This window comes from Cupressus sempervirens, chromosome 7, assembly GCF_028749045.1.
Source record: "Cupressus sempervirens isolate cs-2001-9-10 chromosome 7, ASM2874904v1, whole genome shotgun sequence".
NCBI classification, from domain to species: domain Eukaryota; kingdom Viridiplantae; phylum Streptophyta; class Pinopsida; order Cupressales; family Cupressaceae; genus Cupressus; species Cupressus sempervirens.
The window spans coordinates 87781365-87791861 of record NC_143124.1 but is presented as its reverse complement, the minus strand read 5'-3'; the positions used below and the strand labels follow the sequence as shown (position 1 = coordinate 87791861).

Here is a 10497-nt window from a genome sequence, read left to right as displayed (position 1 = left end):
GTACGCTCATCAATTTACCTTTGATGACCATGTTAATGAGATTATGATATAGAGATGTACTTTGGTTCCTAGTGCTTATCATCAGTTATGGAATAGTTTGATGCCTCGGGATGAGAGTTGTGATGGGCATGACATGGTGATAGGTCCTACAGTTGATAGCTTGATAATACATAACTTAGAGCAGGAGGTTTGGAGTGATGCTTCAGCAGGGTATGTACATCAGTTAGCAATTGATCCTTGTGTTGAGGAGTTGATGGTAGGAAAATTTGGTTTGGGTTCCATTTCTTGTTGTTCATCTTGTGATGGCTTTTCACCATCAGGGGTGCATGGGAGTTATGGTTATGACATAGCGGCCGATGATCTACATAGTTGTGTTGATTGCTGGAGTTGTATAGTGTGTGGATTCTCCATACTTGGTATAGTTTCATATGAGAGCATTCACCATTGTTGCAGAGTTGGATTGTACATTTCGTATAGGCTAGTGGGATGCGTTGATGGTATTTATTATGTTGGCAGTTTGATTTGTCCACTTTACTTGGGTTTTGATGTTCTAAGAGTTTGTGTCTCATGGGTTTTTGACTATGGTGGTGGTGATTTTGGAGTTTGGTTGAGCTATAATTGTCAGTTTGATTATGGATTCCTCTTGGTCATATTGCAGATGATATTGCAGGAGCCTGTGTTAATTGGTAATAGTATAGTTCATGACTACATTTGGGATCCAGGTGGATTGATTGGTTTATTGTTCAGCCATTTCTTGAGGACAAGCAATGTTTGGGGAGGGGAGGACTTTTCATGTCCCCTTTTCAAATAATAAAATAATAATAATCTTTGCTAAGACAGGCAGGCCCAAGAAAGTGAAGTTTCAAAAAAAGGGGGGGTTAATCTTTGGAAACTGTTGGACTAATAAATGAAATTATTATTAAAATATGTTTCATTAACCTCTCTTGGACGTGATTTATGGTTATGGCCTATTTTAAGGGGTTTGGAGGCATTTTGGGTGGGGAGGAGAACTTGATTTTTGCTCATTCTTTGTTATTCTTCAGAGGCTGCCAAACCTGTGGAGAAGGAGACCCAAGAACGGGAGTTTCCAGGTTTCCAGGGAGACCCAAGAATGGGAGTTTGCAGGTTTCTAGGAAGGCTAAGGACGGGAGTTTGAAGCCATTCCATGTGCATGCTCATACAAAGTTTGCCTGTGTGCTAAACAGTGTAGATTTGTGGGTTTTTGGGTGTGTTTTTTGCATGAGTTTGGTGTTTTCAGTTGAGCATTTCATATCAGTTTTGGTTGCTGCTGTATTTCAGACTTTAAGCTGTTAAAATAGAGCTGAATATATGTATTGGGACGTGATTAAAATTTTGAGATAGTTTATTAGTGTTTTTGTGGTGTTTCCGAGCATTTTTGTGTTAATTTCGGGAGCCCGATGAGCATAGTTTTTGTCCTACATTTGTGAGCTGGTGTGTAAAGGCTATATAGATCTTGAAATGTCATTTTGTAGGCTGTTATGCTGCTGAAAAATCTGTAAAAATGTCCATTTTCAGATTTATTAATAATAGGTGAAGTTGTGAAGCTTTTGGCACCATTTCTGGCATACCCGATTTGGAGTTTCTTGAGAAATTTGGAGGATCTTTGTGATATTAGTTGTTTGATCTTAAAGATCTGATTAAAGATTGGAAATATCATACAAAATCAGAAAAGGGACATTTCACTTCAGCTCTATGACTAGTTGATATGTCGATAGGAATAGCTATAGCATCAATAATGTTACCTATATGATCCCTTATTATTCCACCACACCCTAGTTTTTCAAGGTTTCCCTTAGTAGCCCCATTAAAATTCCCCTTAATCCAACCTTTCACAGGAGCCTTCCATTTTACACTTGACTTTGATCCTCCACCTTCTTTTTAGGACCTGTATTATGCATAGGATTGTCAATCAAAAAACCATCAAGAACATTTTTCTGAGATTTGAAATTTTCCTTTATTTCTCTGATGATGTTTTGACCTAGAACCCATTCAGGCATTTTTTTTCTCTCTAAAAAATATTTTAGTTCTTTCCTTTTAGATTCCCCACCACAAGTAAGGAAGGGTGATTTTCCATACGTATTCCACATTAGTGTCCTTAGTTGGAAAAGTCCAAATCTGGAAATAGTGCTCAATTTTATTATGATGAACCCAAGCAATATTCCAAAAGATAAAGATGTAGCTCCACACATTTTGGCTATAATTATAGTTTAAAAATAAATGATCCTTGTTATCTAAATCTTTCTTGCATAGACAACAACAATTGACCACATTAATCCCACTTTTCTACAAGTTGTCTTGGGTCAGAATTTTATTCTGCAATAGGATCCAATAAAAAATATTGATTTTGGGAATTAGACCTTTTATCCAAGCTTTAGACCATAACAGAATAGGTCATTTTTCTTTAGATTTGAATATATAAGAGACTTTTAAACTCCCATTAGCATCATTCATCCATAACATTCTACCCTCCCTATAGAGATACAAGTAGTAAGCATACATCATAATCCTAATATTATTGAAGTCCTAGCTAATGTTAGTAAGACTGACCCAACTATTATTAACCCAATAACTTTCCACATGAATACCATATAATTGCTTGCATAATCTAAGAATCTTCCCTCAACAGATGGTCCATAATCTAAGAATCTTCCCAGAACCTGATCTTCTACCCATTTCTAGCTTTCCATGAGCACCCTTCAATTAAGATGTTCTTAACACCTTGCACAACCCCCCATATAACAAAAGGGGAAATAACATTGGGATACAAGAAGAAATTAGAAAGAGAAGGGGCATTATACAAATATTTATGTTTCCATATAGAGCTATGTTCCTTATTATCACGGTACACTCTCCATCCTTGTTTGGCAAGAAGAGTCTTGTTCATACTTCAGATAGTCCTTATTCCCAAGCATCCATCTCTGATCAGTTTACAAATATGGTCCCATGCAATTAGATCCATTCTCTCTGTCCCTTCAATATTTGACCAAAGAAAGTTCCTTTGGATTTTTTCAAGGGAATTAACATATTTAGTGAGAATTTTGAAAAGGCTCAAAGAAAAAGTAGGTATACTTTGAAGGCAAGCTTTCAATAGAGTAACTTTACCATCTTGGCTCAATAGGTTTCCCTTCAACCCAACAAGTTTCTTAGAAAACTTTTTGATAATATCTTCCCAGAAGGAGTCAGGAGTATTAAGCCCCAAACCAAAGGGAGGCCTAGGTAAATAAACTTTTTTATAGTGAGTATGAAGTTAAGGAATTATATAACAACTATGGAGGAAGTTCTTGCCCTAATGAGAATGGATGTTGTAATTATTCTGATGTTCCAGATTGTTAGACTAATGATTTTGATGTTGTAATTTCTTCATGTCATCTAGACGATAATCATATCTGAGAGAAGATTTGTGAGGCAATCTTCTTGAGTCCTAATGAAATTTTAGCTTTGTTGGCTCATGATTTTGAAAAACATGTAAGTGTTTCTAACGATGCTCGTATTTTCCCTCATAAATTTTTTTCATTCAATCAAGTTACTTCCCCAAAGTTTGGTGTGGAAAGAGATATAGAATTCGAACAATCTTTAATAGATTTTGGAGGTGTGTATGATAGTACCTCAAATGTTTTTCCACATGACGACTTGTTGGATGTAGAGAATGTTAATGAAGGGAAATTTGATGTTGTTTCAGATTCTTCTCATGTTGGTTTTTCTGCAATGTGTTTTGTTGTCTCATCTGATGAAAAGGAAAATAGTGAAAGTTGTCAATCCAAATATGGATTTTCTTTATGTGTTGATAGGCCTTGCAGAGATAAATTCAAGGTTCATTCTAACATTTTGTTAGAAGAAGAAGATGATTTTGATCAACATAGTTTAGATCAACACTTTCAGGTTAAGTTTTCATATTTGGTGACTAATCAGTCATTTGAGAGCGAAGAGGTTTCATCAAAAGATAAATATGATTTAATGAGTAATATGACTATAAGTAGGCAGTGATCAGATTTCACATACTCTTCGTGCCCAGATACACAAGCTAAGTTGTAACATTTTGACACTTGCAACTTTTTGAACAAGGTAGAATATGAATAATTTGTGTCTCTGGTTGATAGACTGCAACAGTCATATGTAGATGACGGTTTTTAGTTTGATCCCAATTTATATGAGCATGCTGATTTGTTTTCTCATAGTGAGCATGATGAACAAGTTAATGTTGATTTGTAAATGTACTATGAGAATGAAGGTTTATATTTCATTTTGCCAAGTGATGTGATTTAAAATACTAATCTGATTGTTGAAATTGAGAAAGATATTTTTAGGTTACCTCCTAGAAGTGCAGATGAAAATCAAATATATGATAAAGGTAAGAAGTTTTGATTATTTTGGTGGCTAGGGCCATCATTTGTATAGTTTTTGAGTAGTTATTTTTGCTTTCATTAAACTATTTGAGAGAAGTTTTTGATGTCAAGCATGTAGTCTTCTTCTTCTAGGGATCTAAATTCTTGCCATGCCCACAAGAGATATGCATACCTAGATAGAACCACTGTTGGGACACAAAATTGAAGCCCTGATTTTGAGTACCATCTAAAAAAAAGCCCTTTGAGAACTTTATAATGCATGCATACTCGACTATACTTGTGAGGCCTAAGAGGTGTCTAATGTTTCTAACACCTTGCATTTAGTACATCAGTGTGTTCCCTAAAGATAAATTTTTATTTTGAGTCATTCTGTGAAGTCCCGTTTTGAGCAATGTCCAAATCTACATTTTTGCTAAGTGTCAAACAACAACAATAGGGCCTGTTTGTATTTGAATATCTTGCAACCAATAATGTTTCATGAATCATCACTTCAGGAGTGTTTAATATTCTTACCAAGTTTTGATTCATTTCGATATGTTTTTCTAGGTTTTGAATCCCTCAAAGTCGGTTGTTTATTATTGCCATGCTGATGCAAATTGTTCAAAATTCTAGGATGCCCTATTTGACTTATTGTAACTTTGACCCAATTGACCAAAATGAGAAAATTCATTTTTCTTTGCATTATAGAGGTCAGAGACTTGTTATGTTTCAATTTTAAGCTTATGATAAATCCATTTGATCAGTTTGTGAATGTGATTTCATATGCAATTTATAACTTTTCACTGGTGTTAAGAAAAGTAGATTTCTTGGTACTCCTATTCGGATGTCATAAATTTGAATCCATGACAGGTGAGATCAAATGGATTGCACTGTTGTGTTCTAATATGAACATACTTTAAGTGTGCCAATTTTCAAATCTTGATAAATCCATCTGCACACTTTCCCAGGTCCATTCCATTTGCAAACAATATTTCTCTACTAGTGTTTCCAGTCCTGCAAATCCAAGTAGCCCACTTTGACCATTTGCCAAATGCATCCTGTTATTCATCTTGAGCCCAAATCCTTGATTTATATTTTTCTCATGATGGTTAACTGATGCCTCAATTTTTATTTTCCCAAGTGTCAATTTTCCCAGTTTTTGAAGCCAAATCAAAACGTGATTTATTGTTTTCTAATATGTCTTCTTGCAGGCAGTTCTAAGAGGGAAACTTCAACAATCAATATCTTTTGATTGAGAATTTTTCATGAGATGAGATTCAAAATGATACAAGAATGTAGAACAAAAAATCAATGTGTCGGATCTTAGGGCCTGATCAAGTTCTTTTGTCAGTTTCAAGGCCAGTCAAAGGACCCTTTGGCATGAAATTGGCAAGTCATAGAAAAAGAGTTAAAATGAGTTTTAATTGTTTTTTCAATGGTCAAACTAGATTCTAATTAGTATGATGGGTTCAATGGATTAGTTTGGAACATGAGGTATTTTAAAATGAATTTTGTTTTAACTAGATCCACTTTGGGGACCGACTAATTACACCAGATTGATAAGATGTGAAATTGAAAATATTTAGAGACTAAAATGATATTCCAAGACATACATTGTGATCTGTGTTGTCATTTAGTACTATTGAGGCTAGGAAAAATCTTTACTTTTATCTCATTCTTTGTATATGGATAGATATCCTGATGGATAATCAACCATAACTGGATATGTTCATGAAATATTAGTAATTCATCACCGCATGTATATGAATAGCTCTATGATTTCATTCCAGCATTGTAATCACAAAATGCAATAATTGGCATCCATCAATGGTCAACGATTCTAATGATCAATGAAATTCATGACTTACTCTGTTGTGGTGATTATGGACCTATCAAACGATGCTTGTAGGAAAACAAAAAGGGAGGTGCAGAATTTGGGTGATCATATTGCTCCTATGAAAGTTGTTCCTTTGCACTCAAGTCTTCCATCAACCATGCAACAGAAGGTTTTTGAGCCAATGCCACCACCCACAATGAAGGGTGATACTCATGGTCGTAAAATTGTTGTATCAACCAATATTGCTGAAACATATCTAACTATTGATGGAATTGTTTATGTGATTGATCCCAAATTTTAAAAACAAAAAGTCTATAATCCTCAGGTACGAGTAGAATCATTCCTATTTTCTCCTATATCAAAAGCAAAGACTTTACACAAAATAAGTTTTCAGGATCACCTAACGCTACTAAATTTCTATCATGTATTCAAGCAAAACAATGAAGATTCCACTTGGTGCTTCAAAACTTTTATAAATTTAAGGGCACTCAAGGCTGCTGACAATATGAGGCAACAACTAGTTTGCATCATGAATAGATACAATTTTATGTTGTGTAGCACTAATTTTAAAAGCCATAACTATTATCTTAATATACACAACATAATGCTAGCAAGATATTTTATGCAAGTTACTCATCTTGAGCGAACTGGACATTATCTTATGATGAAAGATAATCAGGTTGTACATTTACATCCATCAACCTATCTTGATCACAACCCAGAATGGGTCATGTATAATGAGTATGTTTTGACAAGTAGAAATTTCATTCGCCTTGTTAGATGTCAAAGGAGAGTGGTTGATAGATGTTGCTCCTCATTACTATAAACTCAACAACTTTTCCAATTGTAAGGCAAAGCAAAGCTTCAGTGAGGCATAGTCTTTAGCGTTTAGGATTACAGTTCTAAAAGGAAGATGCTTGCTATTATGAAGCAAAGGAGTTAATTTAGAAGGAAGGTGACAGAGGGAGGGCAATAGTCACTATTCTTAATGCCATACAAAATTCTAAAGAAAAGGCATGTCTTCTCCACACACATTACAAAATGACATAGGTTTGCATGTTTTAAATTTTTTGAAAAGAAAGGGGAGAAAGAATTGAGTGCAGGCATAGCACTATGGAGTCTCAACATAAAATTTGTGTCTAGTTTACCATGTGTGGTATGTGAATACAAATATGTGAGATGTTGTATAAGGTAGCTACGAAAATATTGGAATTTAACACCATCGAAATGGAGAGTAGAGGGCAAGCACAGGTTGAGCTTGAACTAAATCATTTAATCCCATATTTTGTGCCATCGTGAGATATTTAAGTCTTCATATATATGCCCACTCACACATTAACTTGCCTTAAAAGACAAGCTCTTTTTTATAAACAAAGCTCATGTGCATTGAGGGGCCCACATGTAGCTAGATGGTGATAGGAGGTAAAATTTTGGAACAACATGCTGACATCATTCAATGACGTGAAATTAGTGACAAATCTCAGACCGACATGTGGTGAGCAACTGGACGAGTCAAAGACTGACAAGTAGCAAAGACCTTCAAATTGCACACAAATTCCTAGTTGACACATGACACAACATGCCACGTGTTGCAAGGGCACATTATCACTTTCATAGTCAATAGCTATTGATTGTAATGTAGTAATGTGTCTAGGCCTCAGTCAAAGGTAATGTGGTAGTCAACTGGGTGATTGGAGAGCCAATGAGAAGCTAACACGTGGTAGTGACATGTTAGCTAGACAGAAGGTGCCACATGACACCTAGTGACAGACGATATGGTAGATGCCAGCCAATGGAATGTTTCCATGAGGTAGAGGTGCTCAAAATTTAGTTGACCTGAAATACATGGGTAAGGCAGGAAATCAAAATGATTTTTAAAATATTTTTTTTAAGAATTCGTGCAAGTTTTTTAAATTCAAAATGGATATAACCTAAAGTTTCAACTTAGGAAATATGTGAAATTTTTGCATAAAAATTTAAAAGATTTGCAGATGAGCGACTTATAACAAGGGCATTTTTTAAAATGGGTTTCTAGCTATTTCTGTTGGGCTAATATAGTGATATTATATATCACCAGAACCGAGAGGGAATGAACTTTCCATTTTCGAAGTTCATTTTTGCACAAGAAGCCATTTTCTCAAGATATTTGAGGTTTTATCCCAAATTCTCAAATTACGACCGCATTCAAGTATTGAGTTTAAAATTTGTTTTCTAGCAAGGTGATGAGTTGAATGTGTGTAAAAGATAGTAAAAATGTAGTTAAAGTTGAGTTGGGTCACCTTCAAGTCACTTAAATCTAGATTTTATTGAAATTTCATAATGCATCTCAGATATTTTGGTGAGACAAGGAATTTTCATCATTCATAAGAGATATTTCCAAGTTGGCTATAGAATAATGATGACAACTAAATCAGATCAAAGGGGTAGAAAGAGAAGAGATATTTTACAATAGCAAAGAATGAAGATTCAAGTGGACACATGCCATTTCTAGATCTAATCTAGGATTCCATTCTTCCACTATATCTTTCTCTTTCTTATCCATTGTAAGGGTTGGCATTTTACACTATGAAACCACAGGATTAGTTCCATTGTTTGGAGAAAATTACTCACTACTGTGATACCATGTGTGTTCTAATCTTGAGTGTTCTCAGATCTATGAAATCCATGGCTCCAATTTTGATGTGGTTTTATCACTGTGTTATCACATTCTTCAACATATTTCTCTTGTATGAACAAAAGTAGTTAAGATAAGATAGCTAGTTCTAATCTATTCAATGATTTTATGAGTTTTTTTACATGCATCTAAAAGTATAGTTTCAAAGAAGTGAATACAAATGAGCAAGAAATCTCTTTAGTTTCATTTTGATTCTTGTCTGCTATCTCTATAATTGGCAATCTTATGTGGTTTAGATACAAAGAACTAAGACCTATTTACATCCCCTTGAGGTTGTATGTCTGATATACTTTGCTATTGGAACAAAGGGCCAAGTAAATGCTTGATGTATTTGACAGGGTTTCTAGTTATTTTGAGAAGGATACTTCATGACAATGTGGTCTTGATGAACACCAATGTCTGATTCACAAGGTGATAAGATAGATTTGATATCTGGGTGTATGAAATATGTCACTGGTATCACAAATGTATGGATTTAATTTGTGGAATTTTCCAATAGATAAGGCACTAATCAGGATCAATTTGTTCTTACTGTTGCATATTTGGGGTTTTTCTGAAATCAACATTATTAATCAACTATCTTTCCCTTTAATGTTGAAGAAATGAAAAAGAATCCATCACTTAGCTTATCAATTTATTTGGCCATGTTATTATCTATTCCATATCTAAGATTTCCAAATAAGGATTAGAAGATTAAGGGTTTTATCTTCTTTCTTAGATTTAATGGATAGTTTTGACAATTGGTACCATATAAAGAATCTATAGGTTGACCTGCCTAAGTTTTGCAAAGCTTGAAGTAGGAGAAGGGTCTAGCCTTATAGTTGGCTCAGTGTCTAAAAGGGGATGTTGAAGATGGGAAGTAGCTTCCTTTATATGTATCTTGTTCTCATTGGGGTAATTTGAAACCACATTGTGTTTCAAAACACCAACACTCTCCTCCTCTATCATATCTCAAACATTTAATCTTTAAACCAGATTCAATCTCAGCTTTTCTCTTAAATATCTTGAATTTTTCAAAAGCTTCAAATTTTTCTCTTAGAAATGTACCCCACTTTTGATCTCTAATCCATGTTTCCTATTAGTGCCAAATAGTTAGTCATTTCCTAGGCAAAGTTGGTCGATCATCATTGCGACTGAGCTACCCAATGAAGATCGAATAATTCTAGACCTGTTTATACTTTAGTTTTAGCCAAGAAAGTCATAGGTTTTTTAGCACTCCAAGAGTACCATTTTATGACAAGTAAGTCAAAAATTAGTAGACACCAAGCTAAATTGAGTTAGTTCATGCCAAGTCACACAATTAGTGCTGGACATATATAAGTCAAGTGATAACATGAGTATTAGTTATGACAAAGTGTAAGGGCACTTATAAAAATCTTTTTGGTTGACTTCTATACACAATTTAATGATTGTGGAGATAACTAAGGAGTTGTTTAGGCATTTTGTTGGAGGTCATCAATCCCTATGAAGGTAGTTTAAATATTAGCCATTTTTAGCCCCCCCCCTCCTTTGTTTTCTTGTTTCCATCATTGAAATCCAATCAGATATATCTATCATCGTTCCAAACTAAACACTAGTTATCCCCTTCAATGTTATATCATATATCATTTTTTATATTTTCATCAAGTGTTGTGATCTTACAA

At 34.5% G+C, this 10497-nt stretch overlaps 1 pseudogene; it reads left to right on the top strand.

Moving 5' to 3' along the window:
• Positions 1–6226: 6226 nt before the first annotated feature.
• LOC149545626 (putative pre-mRNA-splicing factor ATP-dependent RNA helicase DEAH2 pseudogene) lies at positions 6227–7058 on the top strand (annotated as a pseudogene).
• The last annotated feature ends 3439 nt before the right edge of the window (positions 7059–10497 follow it).